We start from the raw sequence: 14,668 nt of genomic DNA, 5'->3' as shown, positions 1-14,668 counted from the left end.
CCAAACCCGCGCCATCCCCCTTGGACAGAAGAACCACAGCGGGCCCTCCCCCTCCCTCCTTATTCTGCACCCCACCCCCATCCTCCAACCACCCCACAAGCATCCCAGTCAAGAAAACCGAGGCGGGCCCCCTCACGTCTACTCCTCGTCGCCACCCCCGCCATCCTCGTTGAGCGAAGCAAGGCAGGTCTCCCACCTCCCCCCTCCACGATCCCCGCCATCCTTGATGGGAAAACCAAGGGAGTCGACCCACCGCTTCATCCTCACCCGCTCCCCACAGCCCCTGCTAGCTATCCTGGCTGAAAGAACCAAGAGGTGTCCCCACCTCGCCCCACCCCCCACTGCCCGCCATCCTTGGTGACAAAACCAGGGCCCCCCTTTCACTCCCTCCTCACTCCCCACCATCCCCCGCACAGGAAAACATGGAGCGCCCCCATTTCACTCCCGATCCCCCCCACCTCCACCCCACTGCCTCTTAGTCCCCATCGAGCCAAAAACCCAGGGAAGGCCGAGGCACGCACCAGGGGGGACCTCGCAGTCCCTCGTCCCGCACCCCGCAGCCCGGGACGGCCCCTGGCCCCCGGCCTCAGCGAGGCCGCCGAAGCCGCAGTACCCAGCCCTGGAAGGCCAGGCAGCCAGGACCGCAGGGACCAACCCCGAGCGGCGGCGGCGGCGGGGCAGAAGGGCAGCCGCTCCTCCGGGACCCAGGACGCCGGCGGGCGGGAGGCACACACGCGGGCACAAGCGGAAAGAAAGCGGGCTTACTGCGTGGGGATGCTCGCCCGCGCAGCTGTCTCGGCGGCGGCGGCCGCTGCCTGCACCGAGGCCGAGGCGCGGCGGTGGCGGCGGCGGCTGCGGACTGAGCCCCCTCCGCCGGGCGGTGGATGTAGGGCGCGGGAGGGGCGCGAGGGGAGGGGTGCGCGCCGGGGAGGCGGGGAGGGAAAGAGGGGAGGGAGCAGGAGCGCGGGGGCGGGCGCGGCTAGTCAGGGGCGGGGCGGGGCGCGCGCGGGGCCGGGCTCTGCCCACTGCACGGAGGCTGTGTGCGGGGCGCGCGCGCGCGCGCGGGAGACGGCCGGACGGGCGTGGGGAGAGGGGCGGCTTGTCACGCACCCCGCGCGCCCACGTGCCCCCGCCACTGGAGAGGGCCGGGCGCGCGGAGAGGGTGGCTGCGGGGACGCGGTGGCAGGCTCTTTCCCGAGGACCGGCTGGGATCCGAAGACCGGGAGGAGGGCGGGCCGGGGGCGCCTCGGGCCCCCTCCCTCGCGCAGCGGGCCTTAGAGGCCTGCGGGAGTCACGAATCACTGCAGGCGGCTGGGGCTGGGGAGGTGGGAGCAACAAAGACAGCCAAGTGAGGGTGGCGTCTCGCCTCACCGGGGTCCTCGCTAACCTGCGCACTCCCTGAAAAGCGGCCCCGGTTCGGGGCGCACGCCGTTTCGGCCTCCGACTTCGGAACCCGGTGGCTTGGAGCGGCGCCGAAAGGCCCACCGACGACCCCTCCCCTTAGTAGCAAGCCGGAGGGAGCTAAATAAGCCCCATCCAGAATCCCAGTGCCACCATCCAGAGCGTTTTAACGTCACTCAGAAAGCACCGATGGCAAAGCGGCGCGTGGCGTCTCATTCACTCAGCATTCAGTTTACTGAGCCCTCGCCATGTGCCAAGCTCAGTGCCGGGCTCTGGTGATAACAGCGTTGTCTGCAGACAGTACGCACCCTGCCCTGGGAGCTTGTAATCTAGTGGGGGAGACAGACAATAAAGAAGTGAGAAAATAATCAAATTTGGATAAAGCCTGTGCAGGAAAAGTACAAATAGTGTGATTAGGAAAGGAGGAGGTGACATTTAAGCTGAACCCTGAAAGATATGAAAGAGCCAGGAAAAAGCTTTCCAGAAAACAAGCCAGAAGGAGGGACCAAATCTTGATGCTTTGGAACTAAAAGGTGGTGATTATGATTGGCTCCAGGAAAGCTGGGGAGAGTACCAGAAAGTAAGGCTGGACAGGTTGGCAGGGACCAGATCGTGGATTGCATACTAGTCCATGGGTAGGTGCAGTCCATGGGCAGGCCACTTCATTCCAAAATCAATGGGAGGGCATTGAATGAGTGGCTTAACCCCAAGGCGTGACATGGTCTGACTTATATTTCTTTTAACTAAACTTTTGTCTTTTGGGATGATTGTAGATTCACATGCATTTGTAAGAAATAATACAGAGAGATCTGGGGTCCCCCTTGCCCAATTTCCCCCAATGCAAGACTACACTATAAGATAACTAGAATATTGACATTAATACAATCTACCAATCTTATTTTGATTTCTTCAGTTTTATTTCTACCGTGTGTGTGTGTGTGTGTGTGTGTATGTGTGTGTACGCACGTGCACGTCTGGCATGTGTGCGTTTAGTTCTGTACAATTTTATCACGTGTGGCCTCTTTCCACTATCATGGTCAATTATAAAACAGTTTCATCATTGCAAGGATCTTACCTGTTGTATTGTAATTACAAAACAGCAATAACTATCTCCTCAGTTCCCCAAGTCTTTCACCATTGGCAACCACTGATCCGTCCTCCATTTCTGTAAGTTTGATATTTTGAGAATGTTTTGTAAATGAATCATACAATATTCATTTTGAGATTGGCTTTTCTCACTCGGTTTTGAGTCCCTTGAGATTCATCCAAGTTGTTGGGTGTTTCCATAGCTTGCTCTTTTTTATTGCTGAGTAGTATTCCAGATCTGGTTTACATTTTTAAAAGACCACCTTGACTACTATATGGAGAATGGTTCAGAAGAGATTAAAAATTTAAATAGGGAGATTAGTTAGGAGGCTTTCTCAATAGTTCCTATCAAAGCTGATGGTGGTTTAGATTAGGGTGGTGCTAGTGGAGGAAAGTGGAAGGATTTGATGGAACAGGGTTGCAGAGGGAATTGGAGTTGAAGTAGAGACAGCATAGGGCAGACAACTGTTTTGAGACTTTCCAATGTAAATGGGAAGAAAAATGGAGCAGAACTGGAGCAGCGAGTAGGGACAAACAAAGATTCTCTTCTCTCTTTGTGATTTGAGAGATGAGAGCCTGTTGGTCAACAGTTTAGGGATAATCAGTAGAGAGGGGTTGGTGAGGCATGACAGGAGGGTTTACTAAAGGAGTCAAGTCCCCTGACTAGGTGAGATGGAATAAGGGCTGGATTCATGGGGAGAATTGGCCCTCCATCTGCCGAAAGTCATTCTTCACTGTACAGAAGACCATGGAGGTAGATGATGATGACAGGGGCGGGTGTAGGGATGGTGTGGTATACAAAGATCTAGCGAATAGATCCTCATGATTCCTATTTGCCCCATGTCGCACAAACTGGCTAGTGGTCTCCCTTACCAGAGAACCAGCAGCATAAGCCCTTACAAAGTACCCTTCTCTGCTCCTAGCACCAGGGGCCTGGGCTTTCTCTTTTCCCCTTCTAAGCCCTCAGAAGCACTGAAGTTTGGTCCTTCTAGATGGCAAGAGAAGTCCCGCTACACTGCCTAGGAGAAGAGGAAGCCAATCTGCTCCCACTCCATCATGGAAAGGCATTGAACAATTAGCTTGGCCACAGACAACTCCCCACCCCATACCAGCCCAAAGAAACAGCCCAGCCCAAAAGAAACAGCCAAGAGGCACCCATGATGGAAGGCTCTGGACAGAGCACCCTCTTTCAGGGAAACTTCTGGCTATTCTTTGGCATTCAATCAGTGTTAGTTGTGATTCATTCTTCTCAAGACTCCTTCCTTTCTCCCTCTTCCTTTATTCATTCTTCCTTCTTGCCTTTCCAAGGAACAGAGCACGAGGAAAACGGCCTTCAATTTCAATAGAATTTAAGCAAGAATTTCCAAGAATTTCCTTGGAAGGAAATATGGAGCATTTATCAGCACACAAAGTAATCAAGTCCTTTACATTCTCTTCAAAAAGTACCATTAGAACTAATAATTCTAAGTTATTGAAAATGTATTATGTAATGGACAGTTTGCATACATCATTTTATTTACTCTTATATGAGATACTTTACAGATGAGGAAACCGAGGCTTAAGCAACCTTGGAACCAGGATTTAAAACCAAGCAGCATATTTCCAGAGCCCACAATCCAAACCTGTATACTCCACTTCCAAAACAATGAAAGAAGACTGTTCATCACTTTTATTACAGTCATCCAAAGTGGCTGCTTCTTTCAGGTTAGTTATTTTTCCCCCAAAGTGGTGCTAAGACCTTCATCTGACTTTGTCAATGGAATCCACAGGGAAACAGTGGCTCCATTTCATGATCATCACGTGTCCTGTCAATGGTGGAGCCCAAAACAGCTCTCAGAGAACACATCTACTTCTCCAGCCAGCCTTACCTCCTGCCTCTCCCCAGCCTGTAGGCTCTTAGTCCGGGATCTAGAAGGATCTCCAGAAACATCCTGTGTATTCCCCTCTTGAAACCTTAGTTACTGCGGTAACTAAGTAACCTTCTGCCTAGAGCAGTTTCAACAACTTCCTGTAGGTCCAAGGCTGAACTCTCCCCTGCCTGCCCCCACCCTGATCTATTTCTTCCCGCCCCCCCCGTATTTCCTGTTTCCATTAATGGCACACCACCCACCCACGTGGGCAAAGTAAAAGCTATTACTTTTGACTCCATCTTTTTCACATCCCGTAGGTCATCAAGTCCTAGAAATTCTACTTCTGAAATAGTGAAACCTCACCGTCTCTTTGAAGCCGTTCCTGACCAACTCAGGCAGAATCCAGTTCTCCCGTGGCATTTGGTCATTTGGTTCATGCCGATAGGTAATCGTGACATACCTGGTCATTTCATGTGTCTGTTTTCCCCAGCAGATCATAAGCTCCTTGAGGGCAAGCAATGTATTTTCCTTGTTTATACTTCCAGTTTCTTGGAACATGGTAAGCATTAAATTATAATAGTGTTGTTGTTTTGTTGTTATTGTTGTTGTTGTTGTTATGGAGTTTCACTCTTTTGCCCAGGCTGGAGTGAAGTGGCCTGATCTCTGCTCACTGCAAGCTCCACCCACCAGGTTTAAGCGATTCTCCTGCCTCAGCCTTCCGAGTAGCTGGGATTACAGGAGCCCACCACCACGCCTGGCTAATTTTTTGTATTTTTAGTAGAGATGGGGTTTCGCCATGTTGAAAACTCATTGTGGTGAAATATAAACATATACATAATAGGGAAAATAATGTAATGAACTTCCATGCACCCAACACCCAACTTCAGAAATTATCAACACATGATTTATTTTGTTTTAATTGTAGTTCTCCTACCAATTCCCTCCAACACACATACACCGGATTATTTTAAATCAAATGCAAAACATCATATCATTCCATCCAGAAATACTTAAGTGCATATGGCTAAAAGATAAAGATGCTTTTCTCCTTTTTAGAACATAACAATATCATCATCACACCTAGGAACAGTTAGCAAAAATTTCTTAATACCAAAAAATACCCAGTCAGGATTCTGAATTCTCCAGATGTCTTCCAAATGTTGTTTTTACAGTTCATTTATTTCAAGCAGGGTATTTTTTGTGACATGTAAAATTCATATGAAATTCACATTTCAGTGTCAAGAAATAAAGTGTTATTGGAACACAAGTACATTCATTTGTTTACATATTATCTGTGGTTACTTCCTCAGTACAACAGTAGAACAGAGTAGTTGTGACAGAGATCATATGGCCCACGAAGCTGAAGATATTTACTGGTTCTTCACAGGAAAAGTTTGTTGACCCCTGATACAAACAATTTCTATTTTGGCGACCTGGTAATCTGTTTAATGATAAGCATCTTTCCATGTCAAGAAATAATCTTTTTTTTTACTATTATTTTTAATTGACACATAATCATTGTGCATCTTTATGGGGTACAGTGTGATATTTCAATACATGTATACAATGTGTAATGATCAAATCAGGATAATTAGCATACCCATCACTTCAAATGCTGATCTTTTTTTGTTTGTTTTGTTTTGTTTTGTTTTTTTGAGACGGAGTGCCCAGGCTGGAGTGCAGTGGCGCAATCTCAGCTCACTGCAACCTCTGCCCCCGGGTTCAAGTGATTCTCTTGCCTCAGCCTCCCGAGTAACTGGGATTACAGGCACACACCACCATGCCTGGCTAATTATTTTGTATTTTCAGTAGACTTGGGGTTTCTCCATGTTGGCCAGGTTGATCTCAAACTCCTGACCTCAGGTGATCCGCCCGCCTTGGCCTCCCAAAGTGCTGGGATTACAGGCGTGAGCTACTGTGCCCGGCCTGATCATTTCTTTGTGTTGGGAACATTCAATTTGGCTCTTCTAGATTTTTGAAAATATACAATAATTGTTAACGATAGTCACCCTACAGTGCCATACAACACCAGAACTTATTCCTCCCATCTAGCTGTAACATTGTTTGCATTAACCATCTTATCACTACTACCTTTCCCCTTACCCTTCCCAGGCTCTAGTAACCACTATTCTACTCTGTACTTACATGAGATTAACGTTTTTAACTTCCACATATGAGTCAGAATATGCAGTATTTGTCTTTCTGTTCTTGGCTTATTTCACTTAACATAATGTCCTCCAAACTCATAATGTTGCTGTGAATGACAGGGTTTCATTCTTTTGTTTTATGGCTGAATAGTACTCCAGTGTGTGTGTGTGCGTGTGTGTGTGTGTGTATCACATTTTCCTTATCCATTCATCTGTTGATGGACACAGGTTGACTCCATATTGTGGCTGTTGTGAATAGTGCTGCAATAAAACTTGGGAGTGCACATTTCTCTTTGACATATTGATTTTGTTTCCTTTGGATATATACCCAGTAGTGGGATTTCTGGATTATAGGCTAGTTCTATTTTTAGCTTTTTGAGGAACTTCTATACCGTTTTCCATAATAGTTGTACTAATTTACATTCCCACCAACCATCTACAATAGTTCAGTTTTCCCTACATCCTTCCCAGAATTTGTTATTTTTGTCCTTTTGATAATAGCCATTCTAACTGGGGTGAGGAGACATCTCATTGTGCCAGCCACGAATTTTAAAGGCCCATTTATTACATTTGGTTGCTATGTCTCTGATTAATGGTTCTTGGGTAAATGGAGGGATGGGTGAATGAATTCTCTCTACCTTCTTTCACCCATTTCTACCACAGTCCAAATTTTACCTGTTTTACAAAGATCTGTCTATCTGATGTTGGAACCTGCTCAAACCCTTCTGTCTCTCTCTCTCTCTTTTTCTTTTCTTTTCTTTTCTTTTTTTTTTTTTTTTGAGACGGGGTCTCACTCTGTCACCCAGTTGGAGTTCAGTGGCGCGATCTCGGCTCACTGCAACTTCAGCCTCCCAGGCTCAAGTGATCCTCCCACCTCAGCCTCCTGAATAGCTGGGACCAGAGGCATGCACCACCATGCCTCTCTTCTCTCTCTTTTTCTGTAGCACGTATCATAAATGTCTCTTGCCCTTATTACATTTAATCTTATATTAAAGATTTTATGAAGGCAGCTTATCTCTCATGTAAAGTTTTCAGCTTCTTGAGGGTAAGTAAAATGCTTACTCACTATTGCATATTAAAACCGCAATTACTTTTGCACCAACCTAATACCTAGTGGCACCAAGCACAGGGCCTTGCTCATATTAGACAACCAAATAAATTATTTCTAAGCAGAATGGAGTTAATAATTAAGACCAACATTCATAGCATCCTTTATCTCCCTCAGGTATAGTCTAAGCACCATGAGTCTTGGAGTCTTGGAATCTTGCAAACATGGGTTCAAGTCTAAGCTTGGCCTTGGTTGGTGGTGTGGCCCAGGGTAAGTTATAAACTCAGGTGTGTTCAAACATTTTTGTTCACATGCTTCCTAAAATAATTTTGAAAACCTGTGTGCCCCCACGCCATTCAGTTTAGAAATAATTTATGTGGTTGTCTAATATAAGAAAGGCCCTGTGCTTGGTGCACTAGGTACACAATAGTGAGTGAGACATTTTACTTACCTTACCATTCACGTTACAAGCTGGTATCTAAACTTTTTCATCCAATGTTTAAATAGTTACAAAACGAAGTTATTTGGGGCATATAGTATATACTGACATTCTAAAATGATTACATCACTTTTTTATTCTATCCAATTAAATTTAAATAGAGTAGTTGTTTCATACCCACCATTAGCCATTTAAATATTATACATGATTAACTTCATTAACAGTTGGAAATTTTACATTGCTCCTTTTTTCTTCTTTAAGTCATATCTCCTTCACTTCTTTCACAGAATTTTGTACTAATGTAATATATTTTACACGTGTAAGTCTGTTTTTCATCACTCTATATACATCTCTGCAATGCAAATATGTACATAAATTACATTTTTAAAATTCTTTTACCATAAAGTTCTACGTGTTAAAAGTTTTCTAGGCCGGGCGCGGTGGCTCACGCCTGTACTTTGGAAGGCCGAGGTGGGCAGATCACCTGAGGTCAGGAGTTCGAGACCAGCCTGACCAACATGGAGAAACACCATCTCTACTAAAAATACAAAATTAGCTGGGCATGGTGGCACATGCCTATAATCCCAGCTACTAGGGAGGCTGAGGCAGGAGAATCACTTGAACCTGGGAGGCGGAGGTTGCGGTGAGCCGAGATCATGCCATTGCACTCCAGCCTGGGCAACAAGAGTGAAACTCCATCTCACAAAAAAAAAAAAAAAAAGTTTTCTAGGGGGTGGAATATAAAAAAGTTTTCTGGATAGAGTTATCTTTAGTACACAATTAATCAAAATAACTTAAATATTTAACAAGATTTGAAAAATAATTTAAATGCACAATGTAAACTTTTTTGGAAATGTAGTTCTTAGACATGGATGAAGTCTTTTTCAATTAGTTCATGCCATTTGTGGATAAATATTGTTTATGGTTAGAATGAGACAGGGCTCTGTATCAATGTTATTTTGACTTTTTACATGTTTTAAAAATATTAAGGCTAAGAAGCTTTGTTTACATAAATAAGTAGAAGAACGTTTCTCACAGTGTTGCCATACAAACCTTTGTATTTCTTCTGAGTTATGTAACTGAAATCCCATCCCATCCTGAATCTATTGTCAAAAATTAATTTTAATGATTTATTGGTTGACAATTCCATTAGATCCTTCAGAAATTTTTTTGAAGACAAAGAATTGGAAACCACCTGTGTTGCAAAAGGTCTTGTTATGCAGCGTTCAGGATCACTCATTTTTCCACAACAACACCCTTATTTTGGCTTCTCCCTTTGTTTGACACGGGGAGGTTTATATCCCCTGCGGCAATACATCAAAGTCAGATTAGTGATGAAGAAAGGGGTTGTCTTTCTTTTGTAAAATGGGAGAAGGGCTGTTGAGAAAAAGGAGGAGGAAAAGGAGAATCCACCTGCCTCAGACACAGCTTTCTCAGGCAGATCATTTTTTAAAAGTTAAGGGTCTAGAAATTGATTTCTTCACAACTGACTGTGCCCACGGACTCCTGGAAATTCTTCATGTATCCCCCGTGTTATGTGTACCCCAGTATGACTTAATTTACCTTATCTCAGTTTCTACATCTGCAATTCAGGTCTAGTATTATCTAAGTAACAGGATTATTGTGAGAATGAAATTAAATTACATACCACATGTAATGAACCTAGCACAACATCAGACAGATAGTAGGTGTTCAGGAAACGTTAGATTCTTTCTCCACCTTTCCATCTTGACATTCCCATTTTTACACAAGTACGATGGATTATCTTTAGCTATTTTTTTTTTTTTTTTTGAGACGGAGTCTCGTTCTCTGTCGCCCAGGCTGGAGTGCGGTGGCATGATCTCAGCTCACTACAAGCTCCGCCTCCCGGGTTCATGCCATTCTCCTGTCTCAGCCTCCCAAGTAGCTGATACTACATGAGCCTGCCACCACGCCTGGCTAATTTTTTGTATTTTTAGTAGAGACAGGTTTTCACCGTGTTAGGCAGGATAGTCTTGATCTCCTGACCTCGTGATCCGCCTGCCTCAGCCTCCCACAGTGCTGGGATTACAGGCGTGAGCCACCACATCCGGCCTATCTTTAGCTTTTTTACAGTCTTTAGAAAAAGAAAAAAAAGGTTATATGATTAGGCCAAGATTACATATGAAATTAATAAATGTGGGCTGTAAATCTAATCAGCACACTTCCCCATCTATTTTTTAGGCTTTCAGACATTTTTTTTTTTTTGAAATGAAATCTTGCTCTGTTGCCCAGGCTAGAGTGCAGTGGCGTGATCTCGGCTCACTGCAACCTTCGCCTCCCGGGTTCAAGCGATTCTCCTGTCTCAGCCTCCCGAGTAGGGGGGATTACAGGCGCCTGACACCACGCCTGGCTAATTTTTATATTTTTAGTAGAGACAGCGTTTCACCATGTTGGCCAGGCTGGTCACGAACTCCTGACCTCAGGCAATCCGCCCCCCTCAGCCTCCCAAAGTGCTGGGATTACAGATGTGAGCCACCGTGCCTGGCCCAGACATTTCTTAAAAAGCAAAGTACAAAAAATAATATAAAACTCATGCTCCCACTACCCAGAATTCACAACTATTAAGAGTTTATATTTACTTTTGTCTCTCTGTTTTTTATTTTTTTTCAGACTTGGTCAATAAGAAGTTTTTTGTTGTTGTTGTTTTGTTATTGTGTTGTTTTTACTTTGTTTCTCTTTTGGAAAATAAAAGAATTGAATATTGCAGATAAAATATTTAATATTGTCTGCTGTCTCCAGTCCTATCCCCTTCTTTCTCCTGAGTCAACCACTATTCTGAGTTGGTTTTGTTTCATGATTTTATATTTAATGTACATCAGTGGTACCATCAGTCTATATCATTCTGCAACTTTTGTTTGTCTGTTTGACTCAATCTTCTGGCTTTATTCTTTTGGGGGTTTTTTTGTTTTTTTTTTTTTTGTTGTTGTTGTTGTTTGTTTGTTTGTTTGTTTGAGACTAGGCTTTGTGCCGTTGCCCAGGCTAGAGTGCAGTGGCACGATTTTAGCTCACTGCAGCCTCCACCTCCCAGGCTCAAATGATCCTCCTGCCTCTGCCTCCCAAGTAGCTGGGATTACAGGCGTGCACCACCATGCCCAGCTAATTATTGTATTTTTGTAGAGATGGGATTTTGCCCTGTTGGCCAGGCTGGTCTCGAACAACTGACCTCAAGTGATCCACCCCACTCACCTCCCAAAGTTCTGGGATTATAGGCGCGAGCCACTATGCCCAGCTTTATTCTTTATTCATCTCTTCTCCCTGTCACCCCAGTCATGCATTCTACTTATATCATACACTCCAAATGTAATCACTATCTCCATCCTTCTCCCAAACAAGGTAATTTCTCCCACCCCACCCCCAACTCTAATGTTTTTGTTCTCTGCGATTTTAGTTCCAGTTTGGTTTTTTTGGCTTTCTTTTGTTTTAAGACAGTCTCTGTCAGTCACCCAGGCTGGAGTGTAGTGGCACCATCACGGCTCACTTTGCAGCCTTGACTTCCTGGGCCCAAGCGATCCTCCTGCCTCAACCTCCCAAATAGCTGGGACTACAGGCACTCACCACCACACTTGGCTAACTTTTTAATATTTTGTAGAGACAGGGTCTCACTATGTTGCCCAGACTGGTCTCAAACTCCTGGCCTCAGGCGATCTTCCTGCCTCAGCCTCCCAAAGTGCTGTGATTAAAGGTGTGAGGCACTGTGCCCAGCACATATAATTCTTTTAATTTCTGTAAGGTCAGTAATAATACACTTTCTTCTTTTATTTCTGATTTTAGTAATTTGAGTCCTCAATTTTTTTTTTTCTGGTCGTCGTAACTGAAGGATTGTCAATTTTGTTGATATTTTCAAAGAAACAACTTTTGTTGATTTTGCTGTATTTTCTATTCTTCATCCAACTTTTTTCTTTCTTTCCAATGGATTTCTTATTGCAGGCTCCTGTTTAATAATCAATATTATTGTTTTATGTATTCTATTTTATATTTTTTAATCTCTGGAAAATTGTTTTTGTTTGCACTTTTGTTTTTTGTCAACTTTTATTTTGAAATATTTCAAACCTTCAGAAACATTGCAAGAATAGCATAATAAAAACCTATATACCCTTTACCTACATTCATCAATTGTTGATATTTTTCACATTTGCTTTATTTGTGTGTATGTTGATACCTATCTATTGATGAGCTATTTGATAGTTGTAGTTCTGGATGATATGACACTTCATCCCTAAATACTTCATGTATCTCTTAAAAACAAAGGCATATGCCTACATAACCATAGTATAATAATCATACTTGGAAAATTTAACATTGATATAATATCAAATTTACATCTGAAATCAAATTTTCACAGTTGTTCCAATAATATACTTCATAGCATTTTAAAATCCAAAATGTAATCAAGGATTGGCCAGGCACAGTGGCTCATGCCTGTAATCGCAGCACTTTGGGAGGCTAAGACGTGAGGATCGCTTGAGCCCAAAAGTTTGAGACCAGCCTGGTCAACGTGACAAAAACTCATCTCTACAAAAATTTTAAAAATTAGCTGGATGTGGTGGTGCACACCTGTGGTCCTAGCTACTCAGAAGGCTGAGGCAGGAGGTTCCGTTGAACTAGGAATTTGAGGCATCAGTGAAAAAAAAAAAAAGAACCAAACATCACACTATTGTCAAGTCTCTTTAGCCTTCTTTGATCTAGAATATTTCCAAGCTGTTTTTTTGGGGTGAGGTGGTTCTTGTGATATTGACATTTTGAAGAGCTCAGGTTAGTTTTTTTGTTTGTTTGTTTTCACCCAGAATGTCCCTCAATTTGGATTTGTGACCGTTCCCATTTTTGGCAGGAATACAACAGAAGTGATGTTGTGTATTTCTTAGTGCACCACATCAGAGGGCACATAATGCCACCTTGTCCCATTATTGTTAATGTGAGGTTTGATCACTGAGTTCAGGTGGCTTCTATCAGACTTCTCCATTGTAAGAGTTTCCTTTAGCCTTAGAATTAATAGGTAATCTGTGAAGTAATGATATGGAAGGGGGACAGGGAAGTGCTGGGAAGGGAAGGGCGTGGTCCCTGGCTAGGGCTCCACCCCCAGGCCTGTGTCCACAGACCTAGGTGAGGACTGGCATATCTGTTTTCCTGCCTAAATATTGCATTTCCCAAGACCCCCCTGGCCTGCCACACCCCCATCCTGTGCCTATAAAGCCCCGAGACCCTAACAGGCAGGCACACAAGTGGCTGGACTTTGAAAGGAACACGTTGGCAGAAGAAGACACAAGTGACTGGACGTTGAGAGGATGTCGAGGGGAGCACGCCAGTGGAAGAGCACAAGACAGATGCTGGCACGCCGGCAGGCCTTCAACTGGCGGAATGACATAGAGTTTGGTCAGGGTGGTTGGAGGAGAACCCAGGCCACTGAGCAGCTTGACTCCAGGGGAAAACTTTCTCGCTTCTGGCTCCCCCATCTGCTGAGAGCTACTTCCACTCAATAAAACCTTGCATTCATTCTCCAAGCTCACTTGTGATCCGGTTCTTCTGGTACACCAAGGCAAGAAACCCCAGGATACAGAAATCCCTCTGTCCTTATGATAAAGAAGGGGGTCTAATTGAGCTAGCACAGGTCGCCTATAGATGGCAAACTAAAAGAGCATCCTGTAATACACGCCCACTGGGGCTTCAGGAGCTGTGAACATTTGCTCCTAGCCACTGCCGTGGGGTCGGAGCCCCACAACCTGCCCATCTGCATGCTCTCCTAGAAGTTTGAGCAGTGAGGCACCGAAGAAGCGAGCCACACCTCCATCGCACGCCCTGTGAGAGGGATAAGGGAACTTTTCCCATTTCAACAACATTTTGAGAGGGTGTAAATATTCTATTTCTCAGTATGTTTTCACCTGATAGTTTCAGCATTCATTGATGATTTTTGCTTGAATCAGTTAACTATGGTGGTTATAAAATAATGCTTTTCTATTTTTGTCATTTATCCTACATTTATTAGTTGGATTTCTCCTATAAAGAAGAGCTTTTTCAATCTGTTCGTAGTTCATGAGCATGAAGATTGGGTGTTCATGCACATGTGTGAGATGTGCCACCCTTGAACCTTGTTATGACGTTGGCATCTTACCCATCTGGCCTGAAAAAAAAAAAAAGAAAAAGAAAAGATCTTTTTCTTCTCCCCTATCCTTTTTTGAACTTTTTTCTACAGTATCAGTATGGACCCATGAATTCTTTTTTTTCTTTTTTTCTTTTTTTTTTTTTTTGAGACAGAGTTTCGCTCTGTTACCCAGGCTGGAGTGCAGTGGCACAATCTCGGCTCACTGCAACCTCCGCCTCCTGGATTGAAGCGATTCTTCAGCCTCAGCTTCCCAAATAGCTGGGACTACAGGCGCATGTCACCACGCCTGGCTAATTTTTGTATTTTTAGTAGAGACAGGGTTTCACCATATTGGCCAGGCTGGTCTCGAACTCCTGACATTGTGATCCGCCCACCTCAGCCTCCCAAAGTGCTGGAATTGCAGGTGTGAGCCACCATGCCTGGCCGAATTTTTTATTCAGTATGTTACAATCCATTCCTGTCCTTATTCATTTTGATGCTCAAATTGTCCCAAATTTGGCTAGTGGGAGCCCCTTCTAGCTGGCTCCTGTATCTTTATTTATTTGTTTGTTTGTTTATTTATTTATTTTATTTATTTTT

At 44.3% G+C, this 14,668-nt stretch overlaps 1 protein-coding gene and 1 non-coding gene across 10 annotated transcripts in view; one reads left to right on the top strand and one right to left on the bottom strand.

The window, feature by feature from the left end:
• Positions 1 to 1,699, bottom strand: part of FHL1 (four and a half LIM domains 1) — a 64,646-nt gene extending 62,947 nt beyond the window's left edge. Inside the window, exon 1 of one of the 9 annotated variants that reach the window (XM_003812334.6) lies at positions 1,388 to 1,699. The gene's annotated coding sequence lies outside the window, so the exon portion shown is untranslated. Of the gene's footprint in view, positions 1 to 521; positions 1,100 to 1,387 lie in introns of those variants that run through there. The other 8 variants (XM_055106636.3, XM_055106637.3, XM_003812330.6 and 5 more) reach the window with 8 other exon arrangements.
• Positions 1,700 to 14,004: 12,305 nt separating this feature from the next.
• On the top strand, positions 14,005 to 14,108 carry LOC112438612 (small nucleolar RNA U13). Its single transcript, XR_003027014.3, has one exon. It is a non-coding gene; the product is annotated as a small nucleolar RNA U13 (small nucleolar RNA).
• The last annotated feature ends 560 nt before the right edge of the window (positions 14,109 to 14,668 follow it).

This window comes from Pan paniscus, chromosome X, assembly GCF_029289425.2.
Source record: "Pan paniscus chromosome X, NHGRI_mPanPan1-v2.0_pri, whole genome shotgun sequence".
Lineage (NCBI taxonomy): Eukaryota > Metazoa > Chordata > Mammalia > Primates > Hominidae > Pan > Pan paniscus.
Note: the sequence above shows the minus strand (reverse complement) of the source record. Positions and strands in the feature narration are given on the sequence as shown.